This window comes from Myotis brandtii, unplaced genomic scaffold, assembly GCF_000412655.1.
Source record: "Myotis brandtii unplaced genomic scaffold, ASM41265v1 scaffold125, whole genome shotgun sequence".
Classification (NCBI taxonomy): Eukaryota; Metazoa; Chordata; class Mammalia; order Chiroptera; family Vespertilionidae; genus Myotis; species Myotis brandtii.
Window position 1 is genome coordinate 3,082,377 of NW_005354385.1, and position 16,517 is coordinate 3,098,893.

At 38.2% G+C, this 16,517-nt stretch overlaps 1 long non-coding RNA gene across 3 annotated transcripts in view; it reads left to right on the forward strand.

Moving 5' to 3' along the window:
• LOC106724913 overlaps positions 1-16,517 on the forward strand; it is a 185,135-nt gene that overhangs the window by 137,854 nt on the left and 30,764 nt on the right. The window lies entirely within an intron of this gene.

The window sequence follows — 16,517 nt, forward strand, 5'->3', positions numbered from 1 at the left end:
CATGCCTCCGGTAATAACATGCTTGCATTACTAGGCAAATTTTTAAAAACATTTTGGTAAAATTTTGAGTGACATATGAAGGGTACAAAATATAAATAATGTTGCACGTCAGATGGGCACAATGGAACCTTGGAGAGTACGTGGCCTGTAAATGGGGCGCCTCTGTTCAGCTCTATAATTCTTTCTCAGTGGAAATAAGAGACCAGTCAAATCATATTTTATGATTTTTTTGAACGAAACCAGAAATACAGATTTTGAAAAGTTCTAATTTTTCAATATCAGCATAACATTTGGCAGTGAAAAATCCACTTTTGCCACTGTGTGAGCCAAATAAAACAGTTTATAGCCTTTGGTAGGGGAATTTTTTTTTCCTTTTTTCTGTTTCTTTATTCTTTTAGAATGTAAGTACTTAGAATCTATTTTTTCTCCCTAATTTGTAGTTAGCAGCTTAGCGATTTTGCTAGTTTTCTGTGATGACTATTATTGTCAGAAATGACTTCTCTTGAAAATATAAATGATATAAATATTACTTATTTTTAATTCATTTGTACAGTTATATATGGTGAGTTGGTTACTTGGACAGCTATTCAGTTGTTTCCTGAATAATAATAATTACACAGTTATTTTTATAGTTTGTTCATCTCCACAGTCTAAAATGGAGCCTTCTGATTTAGGAAAAGAAAATGGAATCTTTTTTTTCTTTAATGGACCTTTTGCATAGAAAACAGAGTAAATCATTCTCCTCAGTCCATGGCACACTGTCATCACTGGTCCATACAAAGTACTTATTTATATTTTTTATTTATTTTCTTTTAAAAAAAATATGTTTTCATTGATTTTAGAGAGAGAGGAAGGGAGAAGGATAGAGAGATAGAAACATTGATAAGAAAGAAACATTGATCTACTACCTCCTGCATGCCCCCTACTGAAGATTGAGCCTGCAACCCCAGCATGTGCCCTGACCTAGAATAGGTGACCTCTTGGTTCATGGGTTGATGCTCAACCACTGAGCCACACCAGCCAGGCCTAATGTAACTGGTTTTTAGGGTCTTTTAGGATCTTTAAAATATATGAAGCAAAAAGCAGTAGAGTTGCAAAGAGAAATAGACAAATCCACAGTTATAATTAGGTATTTCAACTTTCCATTCTCAACAATTGTTCAAAAATGTAGGCAGAAATCAGTTAGTAAACAAACCTTGAACAACTATAAAATCCAACCTGACCTAATTGCCATTTATAGAACATATATTCAATAACAGCTGAATATACATTCTTTACCACTGTGGGAACATTCTCCATGATAGACCATATGCTGGGTCATAACACAAGTCCCAGTAATTGTAAAAGATTGAAGTCATCCAGAGTAGGTTCTCTGTAGAAAACAGAATTAAGTATCAAACTAAAAAGAAAATAATGTGAAAAAAAGTCCCAAATATTTGGTAATTAAGCACTATACTTCTAAATAACCTATGAGTCAATTAGAAATCATAAGGGACATTGGAAAATATTTTAAACTGAATGATAAAACACAACATATCAAAATTTGTGGAATGTATGTTAAGCAGTGCTAAGAGAGAAATTTATAATTTTAAAAGAAGGAGAAGCAAATCCATTAGTGACTAGAAACAAGGAAATAATATAAAAGCAGAAATCAGTATTTAGGAAATACCAAAAGATAGAGAAAATCAGTGAAAGCAAAAGGTGGTTGTTTGAAAATACCAATAAAATTGATAAATCTCTTGCTAGACTGATCAAGGACAGGAGAGAGAGAGAGAGAGAGAGAGAGAGAGAGAGAGAGAGAGAGAGACCATTAAAATAGCCAGTGAGGAGTCTTGATGATGACAGCCTTTAACTTCTTGAATCACCTTATTGAAATATGGCCTGGCTGCTATCCCTTATCTCTAATGGACAGGTATCATTCTCAGATCTGTCTTCTTAATCTTTTATGGGATTTCCTTTTTCTCTTCTTGTTGCTTAAACCTTTTCTTAAGGTTTTGCTTTCTCATTTTTGTGGAGCCAGCCCAGCCCTCTGGGGGATTCTTGAGAAAGGATGTATAGGAAATAATTTTTCATTCTCACTGAGCTTTACATTTCCATGAACGTTAGATCTTTTCACTTTGCCTTCATTTATGTTGCCTTAAGGTAATTAGGAATAGCTATTTAAAAATGTGTTTGCACCACCATTAAAAAATACTTTCTCTCTGCTTTATATAGTCCCTGTATCTACATGAGGAAAACATTCTGAAAAAGGCTTTCATAAGAAAGAAAATTCAAGAAGACATTGTTATTAAAAGAATCAATCCCCTTAGATAAGTTTTATTACCCAGCATTGTGTTTAGCAAAAAAAAAATATGTATTTATTTGTGTAGATTCCTTGTAAGTCACATTAAGATTTCTTTCATCACTAATATTAGCAAGATTTAGTATCAAGAAAACTTGGTGTTTCTTTTGAAATGCAATGAGGTAGATAGTCTGGTAACCTAAATGGTCAATGGGACATATGTGAGCTAGAGTAAGCTCTGGGTCCTATTGTTGTTTCATATAAATATGAATGGCTTTGCCTCATTGAGCTGCAGTAATTGGGACTACTTTACTGTGTCAAACAAAGGAGATTTTTTTCCTTGGCCAAATGGTGTGTGTGTGAAAAAAATATAGATATGTATATATTTTATATATATAACGAGCCCAGTGCATAAAATTCGTGCACGGGTAGGGTCCCTAGGCCTGGCAGGCAATCAGGGCTGATCAGGGCCAGGCCGATCAGGGCCCGAAGGCCCTGGTGGCGTCGGGAGAGGAGGTGACAGTGGCTGGGCCGGGTGCGAAAGGAACAGATGCCAGATGCTGACGCTGCCCTCAGTGCCCCACCACCCCATGGTTCCCTGCCACCCCCCTCCTTCCCTTAGTGCCATGCTGCCACTCAGGGCCTGCTGGCTGGGGGAGGGGAGGGGGAGAGGCCAGGGAAGGTTTGATCCCCAGTTTGGAACATGCAGGAGGCAGCCAATCAATGATTCTCTATCATCATTGATATTTCTATCTCTATTTCCCTCTCCGAAATCAATCAAATATATATTTTTAAAATGCAAGGTTTTTAGAGGAAGAAAGGTAGGGCAAGGGAGCTATTGACGGGGGCATTTGAGATCTTGCTCACATTTCAGATAGGATAAGGTAAGGTGGCCCTCAGGGGGTGACAGGTGAGGAGTGGCTGTGGGTGGAGCAGGGCACTGTGGGGGTGAGGAACAGGCTGTAATGACTGGGAATGTCTATGATAGTGACACTGAGTGTGTGTTAGGGCCATTGCTGGGATCATTCATCCCCAAGAGGTGTTGATTCTGGACAGGAGGAGAAACACGGAGATCAGCAGGCCTTTCTTAGCCTAGAAGGTGATGCGGGGGCAGGAGCAGGCTGCCCTGCTTCCCTACAAATGTAAACATGCAGTGTAACTGCACATGGACATCAGTCACGCAGCCAAATCAATGCCCAGCCAGCGCTGGTGGCTGTGTCCTGCCACTCTGTGGTTTAACTGCGGTGCTGTTGGCTAGTGAGGGGGACAGGGGGCGAAGCCATGCCCCCAAGCACACGTAGTATGCAAAGGGTGGGCAGGAAGCGGCGCTATTGGCCGGGGAGGCCGAAGCCACACCCCCAAGCGTACATAGTATAGGAAGGGGCAGGCAGAAAGCCAGAGGCTGGAAGTCGGAGCTGAGGTGTCCTGGCAGCACTGCATCTGCCATGGAGCTGGACAGGGAGTAGCTGTTGTTGCGACCGGCTTTGGAGTCGGAGTGGCTGCACTTCCTACACATCACCAGTGAGTCCCTGCGAGCCCGTGGCACGCCAGCCGGGCCAGGCGGGGCCTGGGGAGGCCTTTCCCTCTTGGCACCGTTCTTCCCAGGGTGGCAGAATCGGCCACTTTTTTTTCCAATTTATTTATTTTTGTTGGAAAGGAAGCTCTGAGCTTGCAGTTCCTGGGATCCCTGGACCATAGCATGCATCTCCAGGCCTCACTGCGCCCCCCCTTCCCCTCCTCCTGCATTGAGCATCTGGCCCCTAGTGGTCAGTGCACATCATAGTGACTAGTCCGCCTGTCATTCTGGTCGTTACACCGTTATGGTCGCTGGGCTTTTATTATATAGGATATCTACATATATAAAAGCCAAGCGACTGGAACACCAGAATGGCCGGAATAATCGGTTGCTTTGACATGTACTTCGGCCCTGATCGGCCCCTTTACCCCGATCAGGGGTGGGGCCGACTGGCCAACCACCCATAGCCCCTCCCCCTGGCTGGCCTGGACCCGATTGGGGCCAATCGGAGCAGGCTGGCCAGACCCCACCCGTGCATGAATTCGTGCACCAGGCCTCTGGTATTTTATATATAGCTTTTGAAGTACCCCCATCAACATTTACCAAACTTTAGAAATTAATAGTTATTCCATGAAAAAAATATGTGACAGATTATATTTGGCAAAACTGGCCAAAGACATATTTCTGTTCCCACATACTCTTCCAAAATGTTTTTACTCTGTCATCAGGAGGCGTAGTCTCTTTCCCTTTTCCCTGAAATCTGGCTGCCTTGATGAGTAGTGGAAGTGACACTAGATATCTTCAGAAACTTAGTCATTAAAGATACAAGGGCTCTATATGAATCTCTCTCTCGAGATGCTTGCCCTTAGAACTCAAACCCCCATATTTTGAGGAAGGCCAGGCAAAATGAGGAGGCTACCACCACACCAGGCATGTGACTGAGCAATTTTCAGATAATTCCAGTCCAAGGCCTTTGAGTTGCCCCAGCTTGCACCAAGTAGAGCAGAGGCTAGCTATCTCTTCTGAAGTCTGCCTGAACCTGTGGTGTTTGCTATGTAGCAATAAATAGCTGGTACAAAAAGGTTCTGTTTTAAAGTAAGTTTGGAAAATACTTATTGAACAGCATAAGAAATTTCTCTGCTACGGGAAAGCTTCAGTGCACTAACATGTGATACTTTCCAAGAAGATCATAGTTACTCTCCAAGAAGATCATAGATAGCATATGTGTTTTGCATAGAGCATCTCATGTGTCATCATTTGAGAATACTTCTCCAAAGTCATCATTTTAATGCCTATGTATTCTGTTAATAAACCATCATGCTCTTCTTCATTCTTCTGTGCTTGAGCATTTAGGTTATTTACAACATTTTGCTATTACATGTGTTTTGGTAAAAAAAAAAAAAAAAAAAAAAAAAAAACTTACTTTCTCTTTTAGTTATTTCCATAGACTCTATTCTTTGGAGTACAATTACTATGCTATGGCATCTACAATTTCTAATGACTGCCTACATTAACTTCTAAGAAATTAAAGCATTTTACATTATCATAATCAATAAAATTGTATATTTTTCTTCAAATACTTCATAGGTTTTAACATTTTTCTTTTTTTTAATTGCTAAAATGTAAAGTCTCAATACACAGTTGTTTGGGTTTGTATTTCTATAATTTATACCAAGAATGAACAATGCCGAATCTTTTTAATTGGCCTTGTTTTTTTTTTTAATGTATTGTTTCCTCCATGTTTAGCACTACATTTGCCTGGGTCCTCATGGTCAAATACCTAGTTTTGTTTCTCCATGTCTCTGTGCTTGGCCTCCTCATCCATAAAATAAGCCAGTGAGAGAAAGACAAGTATCACATGATCTCACTTATATATGGAATCTAATGAACAAAATAAACTGATGAACGAAATAGATCCAGAGACATGGAAGTGTGGAACACACTGAGGAATCTCAGAAGGAAGGGGAAAAGGGGGAGGGGGGAGGGGTAAAGCAAAGAACTTACATGCATATATGCATTACCCATGGACACAGACTATAGTTCTGTGAAGGTCTTGGGGTGGGGAGCCAATGCAGGGTGGAGGGAGCCAATGGGGGGGAAAAGGGGATATCTTATCTGTAATACTTTTAACAATAAAGGTAAGTTTTTTAAAAAGAAGTAAATAAAATCTATTTATCTATCTATAATATCTATATATATAAAAAGCTAAGGTGCTAAGTGTCCAACTGTCTGACTGGTTTCTATGACCCACACTGACCACCAGGGGGCAGATGCTGAACACAGGAGCTGCCATGACACGCACTGGTCATTTACAGAGAAAGAGCACCGCGGACCTGGTGCCCACAAAGCAACACTCAGCTTCCCCCAAGTGGAACACAGGCCCCGCCACCACCCCAGAGCCACAGTCCACCAAATCACAGCCAATGCTGCCGAGACCCCATGGTACAAAATGCGGCCCACAGCCCAGCCCAGCCTGGAAACGATGGCTGTGGGTGCTGGATAATGACATCACATAGCAATGCCCAGCTTCCTCTCCCTAGCGACTAACCTCCTTGGAGTTCCTTCATCCCAGGAACATGACTTGCTTTGTAGCCAGGTGTGAACATTTTACACTTTAACCAAATGTCTGTGAAGCATTTTCCCATGCCTCATCTCATTTGATCCTCACAGAAGTCCTGGAGTAGGTAGATAGGAGACTAGATGGAATCCTATTTTCTTTTCATTAGCCGGAAAATGGAGGTTTAGAAAGTTTAGAAACTTGATCCAACTGAAAAGTAAGAAATGGTGGAACTTGAAAATGACTTCAGGTTTTCTCAATGCACAGAATAGAGTCAAACACTGCTGCAGTTAAATATTTTACCCTTTGTTCTCCCTGTGTGATCTACAATAATAATCTGCTTCATGTTGATATTTAATGCTGTGTTGCTGACAATTACCTGAAAGAGAATTGGGGTGCTTCACTGGGCTGGAAAAAGTTTAGCTACATCAGAAAGCATGTCTAATTAAGCAAGTTTATCTATATATATAAAGCTCTCACTGGCGCCAATTGCACACATGTGTTTCCACCTGCCATTGTCAATCGTGAATTTGGTTGACACTTATCTTATAGAGAAAGGGCGAATAGGGATATTAAAATATTTCTTCTAATTAATTTCCTTTCAGTGTGCACGAATTCGTTCACTGGGCCACTAGTAATGCACATACAGCACTTGACTGGGTGTTTTATATTTTATTTGAAACACTCAATGCTGAGTAAGTTTAGATTTTCTCATACAGAGAAGTTGTAATGATTTCATGTTTTTGTCATTTCATCATATATATTTGACATAAGAACTTTATTATATTTATTTCATGATCATTTTCTTTTTTTAATCTTTTGATTTTGTTGTATACAGTTTTTTAAAGTTTTAAAATTTTTTCTACTGTTTAATAGTAAAATTACCTTCCAGCTACTGATAGAATTAATACGTTCTTCTATGATTTTATGTTTTCTTTCAAGAAAGCACTATGCTATGAACTATATTAGATGCAGGAATCATAGCAAGACATGGTGCCTATCAACTAGCTTCTAATTTAGTCAGAGGACTGTATCAGTCACAGGTCTGCAGTAAGGAATATATATGTGCATGAATGGGTGTGTTTGTGGGCGCGCGTGGGTGCTCACACACATACTTGTGTGTAACGACATTCATTTCAAGAAATTAGCTTTACAGTTGTAGTCTCTCAAGTATGAAATTTGTAGGGCAGGCTGGCAGACTGAAACTCAGGCTGGCGCTGATGCTTCAGCCCTGAGGCAGAATTTCTTCAGGAAAATCTCAGCTTTGCTCTTAAGGCTTTTCAACTGATTGGATGAGGCTAACCCAGATTATGAAAGATAATCTTTTTTATTTAAAGTCAACCGATTATAGATGTTATCAGCTGTTTGAAAAATTCTATGAAATACATTCACAGCAACACCTAAATTAGTGCTTAACTAAATAACTGTAATACAGCCTATCTAAGGTGAATCAGAAAACTAACCATTGCAAAGGAAAATAGTGGGACAGGCTTTTGATGGTGATTTTCACATTAATACATTTAATCATTTCAATGCCTTTAGTTGTGACACTTAAGAGAAAAACATATAAAATAAATGGACTGCTATGTTAAAAGTGGAAAGGTTTGCCCTAGCTGGTTTGGCTCGGCGGATAGAGTATCATGTTTATTATTAGTATAGGTTCTATGGATTTCTTTATTGATACATTTTTCTGTAACATTTCTGAATATTATACAAAAAAATCAAGAAAAGATAATCATATGCAGAATACAAAGTATGATTAAATGAGTTTGTTATCAGTGGAAGTGGAGTTCTTGGGGTGCTGCAAGGAAAAGAATTTCCTGAGGCCCTCACGGGAGGATGAGGTTTCATGGAAAGCTTTATTGATGCTGTAAATTTAAGGGGTTTCCCCCTGCAAGGTCCCCTTTCTATCTATCCCACCATAGAAAAAGACCAATCTTATCTTCAGCAAGGTCAGAATTAAGGCCACTGCCCAGAACTTCTGTTCCATATTACAATCCAGTCCAGCACCTGACCAGCTTAACTTGTATTCCCAGCTGTAGTCCATTGTGTGTGGGGGCCAGGCGGACGCTTAAGGCTACATGCTATGGAGAGAGAACAGGGAGCCCACAGGCAAGTGCTGTTCACAGAGCAAGAGTGAACAAGAGAGCAAGAGCAAGGGAACTCTTTGTACGGGTATTTTAACTTTCCAAGATTTCTCATGGTTCTGATGGAGTCCACCCCCCTAGGCAATCTATTGTTCCTCATGCTAGACTGACAGACAGCACCTTCGCTATGTCACCCCAGTTTCACTGAGCATGCGCCCATCTCCCCATTTTTTCGATCCCTTCCCCCGGGGACCAGCAGGGAATGAACCAGTGGTTCCCTGGGGGAGCATAAGGCTATAGCTTCCTTGTGAAGCTGCCCAGGTGACCATGCTTACAATGTCTGGCCTCCCCTTTGCTCTCTTCTTATTAATATTAATATCTAGCTAATTATGACCATAACAATTTGACTATCAACTTGACTATTAAATATATCATGCCATCTGAATGGATTTTAAATGTCTTGTGAGATTGTATATTTGTTTATCCTATGATTCTAACATTCCTTAATATTTTGAACCTCCTCTTCTAGAATTGCCTTCCAAGCCTGAAATGCATTCTTATGACTACATTAATAGTTTCCTTACCTTCTTCAAACATTTGCTTAAATGTCACCTCCTCAGTAAGGCCTGTCTGACCATTCTGTTTTAAATTGCAATCCTCTTCTTCCTTACCTTGATTGCTTTATTTCCCATACCATTAAATTTTCTAATGTATTATGTAATGTACATATTTATTGTGTAACTGCACTAGAAGCTTAATCATTAATGCAGGAATTTTGCATTAATACGGACACTATCTGAAAGAGCTTGTAGATATAAATCTCAATTTTTATATAAATGTAACATGTGAGACAAGTGTAAATTAAACTTAAATTGTTTTCCAACAGAAATATAATCTGGTTTCAGCACAGAAGAAATGACATGTTCTACATGTACTCATGAGCTCTGAAAATACTTAGCACATCATAAAGAAAATCTTTAAAGGCACGAACTTCTAAAGAAGTCTTTAGATGTAACTGGTTTGTTGTCATATGTTTTGTTTTCCCTAATAGAGGCAATTTTTAAAAGCTACTTTAAAACTTTTTTTTTTATGTCACTTCCCTGCTCAAAATTCTTCTATGTATTTTGATCACATTTGGAGTAAAAGTCCATGTCCTACCATGACCTGGGAGATCTGAACCCTACTCAATCTATTTCCTATCACTCTCCTCCTTCCCTTTGCTCTATCCACTCTAGCCTTCTTGCTGCTTATAAACAGACCAGCTCTTTCAGCTCCTGGGCCTTTGCACTTGCCCATTCCTCCTAATCTTACCAGGAATGTTGGTATGTCACAGATGGAAGCAAGCACAGCATTAAGTGCCATGCCAATCCAAGAAATGTGTGTATTCACTGAACCTGCCTTACTGACATCCTGTGTTACATCATTAGGCAAACTTTAAAAATACAATTTGGAAATCACTAGCCCAAGCTTAGGGATATATATATTTAAGAGAGGGAGAGAAAGAGAGATAGAAACATCAATGATGAGAGAAAATCATTTATCAGTTGCCTCCTTCACGCCCCCTACTGGGGATCGAACCTGCAACCCAGGCTTGTGCCTGACCAGAATTTTTTTTACATGCAATAAACATTAATATTTCAAACATTTCAAAACATTTTTTAATATTGGAAATATTTATTTATTCATTGATGTATTGAAAAAATACATTTATGTGCCCAGCCCATTTGGGTCAGTGGTTAGAGCATCAGCTTGCTGACTGAAGGGTCAGCAGGTTCGATTCCAAGTTAAGGGCAGGTACCTCAGCTGCAGGTTCCATCCCTGACCCCTGTTGGGGCCCGTGCAGGAGGCAACCAGTTGATGTGTATCTCTCATATCAGTGTTTTTCTCTCTCTCCCCCTCACCCACTTCCCTCCCTTTCACTCTCTCTCTAAAGATCAATGGAAAAAATGTCCTCAGATGAGGATTTTTTAAAAATCTTCAAAAAAAAAAAACAAAAAAAAATATTTATGCACCAACTGTTTGCTGGGGAGTATTGTGGGAGCTGTCATAAGCAGTGAAGGACACAAAGTCCCTGCCTCATGGAGCTTACTACCTATTGTGGGAGGTAAACAATAAGCATGTAAATAATTAAATAATATAATTTCAAAAGGTGACATGGTCTATAAAGAAACACAAAATATAGTAAGTAGACAAGGGTAATGGAGAGCTTGGGAGTGTTATTTTAGATAAGGTGGTTACTGAAGACTTATCTGAGGAAATGATATTTAAGCAGAAACCTCCTAAATAGTGTAGGAAGGAGCTGTGTCTGAAGGAGGAGGGGTCCTTGCAGCAAAATGGAACTGCAATTGAAAAGGCTGCTGGGTCAGCAAGAATTATGTGTTTGAGGCATAGCCAGAAAGTAAATGGAGAAAGTACGGGTATGGAGAAAGTGAGGAAAACAGTGGTTTGAAATAAGGCTGAAGAGAGAGCAGGGCCAGATATGTAGGGCCTTAGAGGTCATATTGACGAATTTAAAATGTAGGTTTTATTTAACTGTGACAAGAAGCCATTGGTGGGGTTTTGAACATAGGATTGATGTGATTTATGAAATTTAAAACATTCAGAAAATATATTCAATGATAACTTAGTGTCTTGTTTGAAGAACAGTCATTTAAAAGTCATAAAATAACAGATTGACAATTTTTACTCCACATTTTTTAACAACTAGAAAAATCCAGAAATTAAATTAAAAGGCATTTAAAAATCTAAGAATTAATATTTAGTCGCTATAACCAAGAAGATGCTTATTTTTTAATAGGCAGAGTGCTAACAATTCAATATGGAAAAGACAACTCATTTGTATAAAAGAGATGAAAATGCATTTTATCAAAAAGAAATGCTAATGGCTAACAAATACAAGAGAACATTTCATTTCTCAATCTCTCCTTTGCTCTATGGTGACATATTTCTAGTGATCAATTGCTGCCTGTTACTGTGTTTTGCTATTCTCTTCATCATCTTTTCGTAGAGTATCTTTGTTACCAGTGCTGTACTCTTTTCTTTGTTATTACTTATGACTGGAAATAATACTTTTTACCTGGCTAGCTATTTTTAAGAGGTGTGTGTGTGTGTGTGTGTGTGTGTGTGTGTGTGTGTGTGTGTGTGTGATAGGGAGACTGAAGGTAAGGAAGAGGACAGAGTATTGTTCCAGGTTTGCCAGTCTTCACAAAGTTGTTTCTCTGCTGCCATAGACACAAAATGCTTCCTATAGAAGTTGCTTGTCTGCATATTCTTTGTGTAACCTCCCTCCCCCACCTTTTCTACTTTCTAAATCTGAGTCTAGTAGGTTCTGCTGACAACTCAGCTCACCTCTGTACCCATACCTGTGATTACAAAAAAGGCCTGTAGCAACTTAGGGTGTGTTATATACCTTCAGGGCATATTTTTTGCCCTGATTTTCTGGTATTCACACTGTGGGCTCTTTTACAACTGCATTTCTCCGAGACTGCTTTTCTTCACTTACTCTCATGTAGCTCCTGCCAGGTTTCAGCTGCTTTTACTATTTTAAGTTTAGGGATTATATCTGAATCCTAATATTACTACAAATATATTGTGTTTCTTCCTTTGGAGGGAAACACAACTGGACAGATGGAAGGACACAAGCAGAAAGAGAAGAGAAAAAATAAATAAAGCAATCAGCTCTAGGAGCCAAATTCATGATCCAGAAAGAAAGAACTCTGGGAAAGACATAAAACAATGGAGAAGACAAATTATGAGTGGGCCAAAATTAGGAAAGAAGTATTTATTTCAAAGATGAAATTGGAAAGAGCTCAAGAGAGACTGGAAATTACAGAAAGGAACTTAAGGAATATAAAAGATAAAAATGAATGCAATAAACCAAAGAAAGAACAAAACAATTAGAAAAAAATTTTTTAAATATATTTTATTGATTTTTTACAGAGAGGAAGGGAGAGAGATCGAGAGTTAGAAACATCAATGAGAGAGAAACATCAATCAGCTGCCTCCTGCACATCTCCCACTGGGAATGTGCGAGCAACCAAGGGACATGCCCTCGACCGGAATTGAACCTGGGACCTTTCAGTCCGCAGGCCGATGCTCTATCCACTGAGCCAAACCGTTTCGGCAAATTAGAAAATTTTTATGTATGTGTAAGATATATAAATTGAGATAGAGACACTATAAAAACTTAAAATAATATAAATAAATATTTAAAGATGAAATTCAATAACTTTTTGATAATACAGGAGACCTTTTGAATCCACATTTTAAAAGGACACTCCACGGGCCAAAAAAAATGAGTTTAGAACTGTCAGTACTGAGACATATCCTCATGAAGTTACTGGATTTTTAAACATGAAAAAATAATGATTAACTCACACATAAGAGGGGGAAAATAGTCAGTCTCATCTCTGATTTATCCACATCAACATTTAGAGCCAGCTGACAATGGACTAACATCTGCAGGATCTTTTAGAAAAAAATAGAGTTTTTAAAGTAGCATTTTAAATTCAGTAAAGCTGTCTTCAGGCATAAAATCTTCAGACAGTTTTGAACTTAGAGAATATTGTTTCAGGTGTGCCCTTCTTGAAAAAAAATTCCGAGAAAATTACTGCCATTCAGGTGAAAATAACGGGAAACACCACCGAAGGTTGAGCAGTGAGCATTGAGAGGATTTAGTTGTAAAACAAGATGAAAACAAATGTGGGAATTAGAATTAAAGAACAAAATGTGAATACTGTATTCCTAAAAATAGAAATTATACACTACTTGGACCTATTTTTCTCTCCTTTTCACCAGATTTTTGTATTTGTAAGATTTTTTATATCCTCCTCTTTAATACTTAAAAGTCAAAAACTGTCAATTAAAGTTGCAAATAATAAAAATAACAAGCAAATTTAACAGGACTTAGAAAAACACTGAAAAATATCAACTGAAATATGATAAGGAAAGTTAGAGCAGGAAAGAATAATAGAAAATACGCTAATATAATTGCTTATTGAAGCTAGTATATCTTGAATACAGAAATTTAAAAAAATTAAATTACATAATACGATTTATGAATACAAAGTTGCATGGAGTTATAAACACAGTTACTGGAACAAAGATACATACAGAGAAACTACATATGGAGAAATATGAGATAAAACCTACCAGTAAAATATTTTCTTTTAAAAAAATCCAGAAAACAAGTTAAATTAATAACAGAATGAAGAATAATTCTATTAGATGCCCACTGTCAAAATTATCATTTAACATTGTATTGAAAGGGATCAGTCAACAGAAAAATTAATGTAAATGGGCTTAACTCATGTGTTATTTATTAAAAGTGAATTTCCAACTAAATCACAGAGCAAATGTCTATTCTCTGATATATGCAAAAAACAGAACTAAAGTGTTTTAGAAATGTTGAAAACTAAAGGGTAAAAATTAAGCTAGATAAAGGCAAGCAATATACATCAGAACAAAGGAATCAGTCCCCTTAAACATCAAATGAGATGAAAAAGTTACTTTTATTGTTGACACTGTTACAGATGTCCCCCATTTCCCCCCTCCCCTCTCCCCAATCCTCGCCGCTCTCCCAAGCCTTTGCCGTGTTATTGTCTGTGTCCATGCCCTATGCATATATGCATATATGTCCTTTGGTTAATTACTTCTAGTTCCCCCTCCCCCTTTATGAGATCTGTTAGTCTGTTCCATGTATCCATGCCTCTGGTCCTATTTTTTTGTCAGTTTATTTCGCTCATTAGATTGCACAAATAAGTGAGATCATGTAATATTTACCTTTCTCTGACGGGCTTATTTTGCTTGGCATAATAATCTCCAGGTCCATCTATGCTGTCGCAAAGAGTAAGGCTTCCTTCTTTTTAATATTCCAAAAATTTATATGGAACCAAAAAGACCCGAAATGGCCTCAGCATTCTTGAGAAAGAACAAACTTGGAGGGATTACAATACCAGATATCAAACTATACTACAAAGCCATTGTAATCAAAACAGCCTCGTACTGGCACAAGAATGGGCATATAGATCAATGGAACAGAACAGAGAGCCCAGAAATCAACCTATGCCTTTATGGTCAAATAATGTTTAACAAAGGAGGCAAGAGCATTCAATAGAGTAAAGACAGTCTCTTCAGTCAATGGTGTTGGGAAAACTGGACAGATACATTCAAGAAAATGAAACCAGACCAGCAACTTACTGGTACATCATACACAAGAATAAACTAAAAATGGATTAAAGACTTAAATATAAATTGGGAAACCATAAAAATCCTATAAGAAACATAAGCAGTATAATTTCAGATATCTTATGTAGCAGTATTTTTGCTGATACATATCCTAGGGTAAAGAAAAAATAAAGAAATGGGACTACATCAAACAAAAAGTTTCTGTACAGTAAAAGAAACCATCAATAAAATGAAAAGGGAACCGAATGAATGGGAGAACATATTTACCAATGACACATCTGATAAGGGGTTAATTTCCAAAATATATAAAGAAGTTATACAACTCAACACCAGAAAGACAAACAGTCCAATAAAAAATGGGCAAAGGACCTGAGTAGACACTTCTCCAAAGAGGACATACAGATGGCCAATAGACACATGAAAAAATGTTCAGCTTCACTAATCATCAAAGAGATGCAAATAAAAACTTCAATAAGGTATTAGCTCACACCTGCCAGAATGGCTACCATCAACAAATCAATAAACGACAAGTTCTGGTGAGGATGTGGAGAAAAGGGAATCATAGTACACTGCTGGAGGGAATGCAAACTGGTGTAGCCACTGTGACAAACAGTATGGAGTTTTCTCAAAAAATTAAATATGGAACTGCCATTTGACCCAATGATCTCACCTCTAGGAATATATCCTAAAAATCCTGAGATAGTCCAGGATTATCTCCCCATATTAGAAAGAATATATGCACCCATGCATTTATAGCAGCATTATTTACAATAGCTAAGATCTGGAAACAGCCCAAGTGCCCATCGGTAGATCAGTGGATAAAAAAAGCAATGGTACATTTATTCAATGGAATACTATGCTGCTGTAAAAAAAGATACTTTTTAAATGCAAAAAGTGCAATTCATAATGAAGGTGTGGCAATTTTGGATATTTAAAAACCAAATAACATGCCACAACACTGATAAAGCTACAACAGTGCAGATACAAAGGAAAATAGTTAAAAACACACTAAACTTGGAACTTTTATTCTTCAATCATTTCAAAGCAGGTAAAGCAGGGTTGGGGGTAAGGGGAGAACGAGAAAACACTGAAAGCATTTACTCAAAAGTCAGCAATATTGCAGAGATGCCCACTGCCATGACTATCATTTAACATTGTGGTGAAGGGAAGCAGATGAGAAAAATACTAGAAGTTCTTTAAAACATCAAAGAGGTAAAGTTAGAACCCCTGTATGACTAACATGATTATCTACCTGAAATCACCACCCAAAATAAAATTAACTAATTACTAAGAATAATAAGATACTTCATTAAGATATTGTGGCACAAGATTAATGTATCCCTATAGGTAACTTTCATGTACTAGTATACCAGAATAACTATGAATTAAGCCCCAGTGCCATATAATGCATAGGCTGATTACTTGGGTATGTGCTGTAAGCCTAGTCATATTTTTTGTGTGTTAATTTGCTAAAGCTGCTGTATCAAATTACCATAGACTTGGTGACTTAATGCAACAGATATTTATTCTCTAAGTTCCAGATGCCAGAAGTTGTCACTTGGCCAAAATCGAGCGGTTGGCAGGGACACTCGCCCTCTAAAGTCTCTGGGCGTTTGTGGAGAATCCTTTCCTCGCCTCTTCCAGCTTCTGATGGCTACCAGCATGCTTTGGCTATGGCCACATCACTTCAGTCTTGAGCTACATGGTCACATTGCCTCCTCCCCTTCTGTGTGTATCTGCTTTTTTCTCTTTTTTTCTTTTCTTTTTTTATTGCTTAAAGTATTACAAAGGGTATTACATATGTGTCCTTTTTTTCCCCCCGCCCTTGACAATCCCCTGGACTCCCCTACCCCCCAGTGTCTTATGTCCATTGGTTATGCTCATATGCAT